The sequence below is a fragment of the Triturus cristatus genome, chromosome 5_1 (genome assembly GCF_964204655.1).
Source record: "Triturus cristatus chromosome 5_1, aTriCri1.1, whole genome shotgun sequence".
Lineage (NCBI taxonomy): Eukaryota > Metazoa > Chordata > Amphibia > Caudata > Salamandridae > Triturus > Triturus cristatus.
Window position 1 is genome coordinate 280,502,564 of NC_140587.1, and position 5,783 is coordinate 280,508,346.

A 5,783-nucleotide genomic window follows, 5' to 3' on the forward strand; every position below is an offset into this window, starting at 1 on the left:
AAGAGTTTTAACATCTTTGATTCCCCACAAATCGGCCCCGTACATTGCTATAGAAAGACATTTAGCAACATAAATGTTCAAAATGGCCTGTATGGGCTTCACCCCCAATTTGCGGGCAAAGTCCAAGACAGCTAAGGTGGACCTGACATATACATTGCGCTTAGCTGCCAATTGCGGAGACCAATTGAACTTGTCATCAAAGATAACCCCCAAATAGGGAAATCTACTCACACGGGATAAAACATGCCCTTCGCAATACAAGGTCTTAACTTTTTTTGCTTTACAACCCATAATCATGACATGCGATTTGGAAAAATTCACACTAAGATCCAGTGCTTTCATAAAGTTTGCAAAAGAGTCCAGCAAACGTTGCAGACCCACAGGTGTACGTGCTAATAAGGCGGCATCGTCGGCATATAGTAATGCCGGTATGGAGAATTTGCCAGCTCTTGGGATGTCCTTGCACGACCTAGTTAAAATAGCACCTAAATCGTTGATATATAAAGTAAAAAGCAGGGGGGCTAAAATACAGCCCTGTCTAACACCATTTGAAATTTCAATCTTACCAGTACAATTACCCTGGCGGTCGTATCTGACAGTGGCGGAGAGGTCCCTATGTAAGTCAGCCAGGAAAAATACAATATTTTCATCAATGCCACACTTAAGGAGCAAATCCCACAGCTTTGACCGATTCACTCGGTCAAATGCCGAGGACAGGTCCATAAAGGCAAGATATAACTTCCCTTTTTTGGCAATTGTGTATTTACCTATTAATAGATATAGGTTCAGACTTTGGTCTATAGTGCCTCTACCTGCTCTGAACCCATATTGTAAACAAGAAAGGGTCTCGTTCACCTCCAGCCATGCTGTAAGTCTCCCCAAGACTACACGCCCAAGGACTTTGACTGCAGAATCAATAAGGGAGATAGGGCGGTAACAACTAGGATCCCCCCTGCAACCTTTTTTAAAAATTGGTATAATCACGGATTCGGACCAGGTGTCCGGGATGCCTGAGACACAAACCCTGTTAAAAAACATTCATTAAAATTACAGACCAAGTCTCAAGGTCAGATTTATAAAGGTCAACCGGGACACCATCCGGGCCCGGGGCCTTATTACTTGTCATTTTTACAATGGCCTCTACTACCTCGGACTTAGTGACCGATAAAGTATATTGATTTGTAATAGGGGGCAACGTGGTCAACGCCCCATTACTCACCCCTTCATAGACTGACTTAAAATGAGTACACCACAAGTCTTCCTCTATGCCACAGTCTAATTGGCCATTACATGCATCGTGAAAATAGGGTTTATTCACGACAGACCAGAACTTTGCACTATTTCTAAGAACATCCACAGAAGCTAATTCCCCCCAAGCATCCTCTCTAATCTTTTGCTTTCTTTTTTTCAAGGCTTTATCATATTCTTTCCTAAGCTTAGCAACAATCGGCCTATTGATAGGTTTACAACGTAAAGCAGCCTTCAGCCTTCTATTAGCCGAAGAGCAATTACTGTCGAACCAACCTAAATCGGCGTTATCATTACCCTTGGCTGGGCAACTAAGATCCGCAGAGATTTGGGAACAGATTGCCGAATAAGCCTCTAGAACTTCCTTGTTATCGGCATCCAAATCCAAACAAGTATTTATCTCGGAGCCCACTTTCCTTTTTAGATTCAAATGAAAGTCCTCCGGAATTATTTTGTTCCATCTAATCCTGCGATTCTGATCAGAGGGGCGGATACTAGATTTATCCGTCCTGCCCAAAGTTTTAGTAGGGATGATAAAAATATCTGAAAAGCTAAGGACCACAGGGTTATGGTCACTAAAATGTGACCAAGTCGCCTTATAAGCGTGAATCAAATCACCGAGTGCACAACTAATAAAAATATAATCAATGACAGAATGTTTGCCATTCCCTTTAAAGGTAGGAATTACCTCAGACGTCGTAAGAGGGAGTATAAGACCAAAGTCAGCTAAAATTGACTCGAGACAGTCTCCCTGAACTGAGTGCTCAAAATGAGCATCGCCTTGTGTAGATGAGCCTAGAGGATCAAAAGACAAACAATTTTCAGGACAGCCGTGAATATTAAAATCACCCAACATTATAATAGAACAATCGTTTTGATTTGCATCCTTGTAAGCTGCCAAGAAGCGTGTTAAAGCTAAGAGATGATCAGTTGTGGTGACTCTATCAAAAGAATTATAAAAATTTACTATTAAAAGAACACCTCTTTCTAATAGGGAAATTTGAACTGCCAGACTGTTCCGTGAACCTGTATCTATTTGAGTCAGTTGACCCGGAATGCTAGCGGAGATTAAAGTAGCCAGCCCACCTTTTGCCCTCCCCGCATTTGAGGGCACGGCTGGAACAAAAAAACTCCTGTACCCATCAATGGACAGGGTATTCTCTATGTCCCAAGTTTCTTGTAAACTAATAATGTGTCCTGAGCCTATAAATGATCGCCAAGCTGGATCATCAATTTTATTTTTCAAGCCAGCTATGTTCCAGGTGACCACACTGAATAGATTACCCAATACGCCAGAAATGGATGCGGTATTACAGTCATCCAATGGCTGCAATATGTTCTCATCACAACCAGCTACCCGACTAACCAGAGTATTGCACTCTACCAGTGTCCCTAGTCATTCATTGTTATCTAGGTTTGAGAGAGCGTCAAATCTATTAGAAATAGGGATAGTATAGTTGTTTAAGCCAATATCCCTGGTGGGGTCACTAAATAGCGGCCCAACAAGAGATGGAGGATAAAAAAAGGCTAAGGGGAGAACATTAACAAAATCCGTCTGAATTCTTACTGTCCCCGCCTGTTTCAATATATCCTCAACCAACCTTGGAGATCTAAAACTTACAACAATACAATCACCCGTCAAACTCTTGTTCGTCCTGCCCACCCACGGGACCCTTCTGATCATCATAAAATTGTTGGCAAGATGTTGTCCCAAGACAGTTTTATTAGATAAGAAGTGGATGGCCTTATTTTTCAAAGAAGTCCAGTGTTCTCTATTATCCCCTTCCAATTTTGGAACATTAGCTAAAATGATGGTATATGGGCAGGCCTCAACAGGTAAATGGAGGGAGTCCCTCTTATCATAATTGGCCAAAGAACCAGGCCTCACTTCAGTATTCCGGGAACCTGAGACCACCGCTTGTGTTATGCCCCTAGATGTTAAAACTGGGGCTGGAGGGTTTACACCAGTAGTCGAGATGGAACCATGAGATACTGGTTGTTGGGGTACAGTAATTATGGTGTCCAAAAGATTAGTAACCGAGGCAGTGGCTAGGCTAAGAGAATTAATTGCCCAGGTACTAGGGTCAGGAATGGAAGCCCTAGGAGTGAAATGCGACTCAATTATATTCAGCCGCTCCTCAATACGCCTCAGGGTAATCAATAAAGGAGCAGTAAATGATTTAAGATGATCATCAAGAACAGTTTTGAGATCTGACATAAATTTTTCACTGTTTCTGTCGACAATACTATCAGTTGCTGAATTAGTACCAACATTCCCTGTCGCTCCCAGAGTCTCGCTAACTGAGCGGGGGGCCTCAATATTAACTTTAACTTTGTTCAAACCAGCAGCGGGACTAGCTTTAGGTAATTTTGCCGGTTTTCTACCACCTTGAGGGTTATCCTTCGCCTTTCTTTTCCCCATGGCAATTTTACCACCACCAACGTTCAAATTAGACCTAATCCTTGATTGCCTAGTACGAACAACCGGTGAGGGTTGTACGGGACTCACTGCGGAAGAGGGGGGTGACACAATTGTAGGACTAACATTAATACAAGAACCATTCATATTCTCAAGCAAATGCAGATCAACCAAGGGGACATTATCTGATGAACAGACCACAGCGGGTGATAGAGGGACGGATAATCTGATGGGGTCCAAAGATAGTCTTCGTTCGACCGAAGCAATCTCTTTCACGATGGCAGATTCTGCCTGCTTTAGATAATTATCCAAAGTCCCCATACCCGCAACCCTGGTGCATGCCTTCAAAGACCCTTTCGACATGCTTCCACCGCCCAGTACACAGCACAATCCAACCAACCAATAAATGGCACGGTAACTTGTGCTATGAACTCCTCCTCACAGTCACCTGTACAAACCCAAGAATGGGTGGGCAGTCCAACACCAGTTTACAGTCACTTTACAGAGGGCAGTCCCAACCCAACCTCTATCGGCCTCTGAGGGCCACAGAGGGCCCGCCCTTTGCCCGGGCTTAGCCCGGCGCCGCCCGCGCGCGTCCCGCGACACGGAGGAAGCTGCGGGCTTTTAGTGAGCCTCCGGGCGCGTGGGTGGCGTCAGACGGGCGCTAGGGCGCCTGGGAGATGTAGTCTCCCCGCTCTCCGGCCGCAGAGTAGAGTAGCGACAGCGAGGGAGACCCGATGTGCAGGAGGCCCAGGAACGGCAACGGCAGGGCAGGTAGTTCAGTGCGCCAGCAGGGACCCAGCAAGCAGAGTTACAGGACTCACATTCAAAACTTCCCGCTCCCCCGATGAAGCTGCGGGCTTTTAGTGCGCCTCCGGGCGCGTGGGTGGCGTCAGACGGGCGCTAGGGCGCCTGGGAGATGTAGTCTCCCCGCTCTCCGGCCGCAGAGTAGAGTAGCGGCAGCGAGGGAGACCCGATGTGCAGGAGGCCCAGGAACGGCAACGGCAGGGCAGGTAGTTCAGTGCGCCAGCAGGGACCCAGCAAGCAGAGTTACAGGACTCACATTCAAAACTTAAAGAGTCATAAGGCTGACCTCCCACTGAAGTTACAAGGACACATCAAGCTACAAGAGACCTTTCCTGAAGATTTCCAGCTGACTATTTCCTGGTCCTGACCTGGACCATGCTGGTGGCCTCTGCTTCTGTTGGAGGGAGTGTTGACCCCCCCAAGTGCTAATCTTGAGGTCCTGGAACCCTTGGCTTGGTCTGGGTGGACACATCCTACCACTTCTGAAAAACCTGGGACTTAGAAACTATTTGACTACAAAGTCCTCTGGAGGACCGGGACAAACCTGTCAAGCCGCTGGGATGAAGATTTAGGTTTCATCTGCTCTGAGCTTTTCCACAGCAGCAAATCCAAATCAGCTGGACCTCGCTGAAATGGTATCTGGCCTCATGGAGCACTCTTTGGCTCAGTACGAGTCGCATTCGCTATTTAAGGAATTGCAAATAGCAAATTGGTAAATAGCAAACTGAGTCTCAAATACCGCATTTTCACCTGGCAGTGAGTGATGGCATCACAAACAGGAAGTAGAGCAGCAGCAGGCCTATAAGAACTCTGGAGAGCCTTGAGACAGGTGATAGCCAAAACAGTTCAATTGGGATCGGCAGCATTCACAGCCACCCTCCCCTGGAAAGTTGGTAATTGTCCAGGTAGAATCCTGAGAGGGAGAAGTACCTTGGAGGGAGGAGCAGAAAACAAACTTAAATTCTCTGAGAAAGAGTTAGAAATACTCACAGAAGAGTGTGTGGCAAATCATGATGCCTTGTTTGGGAAAATCTCCCTCCATGTGCCAGAGGCAGAGAAGAAGAAAATCTGGCTCAAAATGCAGAAGCACATCAATTCTGTGGGAGTCACATCGAGATCTATAGAAGAGATGCGCAAACTGTGGTACGACCTCCAAGCCAGGACCAAAGAGAAAATGGCCTCTCGTAGAACTGAGGCCCGTGCCACAGGAGGAAGACCTCCAACCCAACCATATCAACTCCTCTGGAGGAAATGATTGAGTCCACCCTGGAGCCAGAGACTGTGTCTGGACTCAGCAACATTGACACCA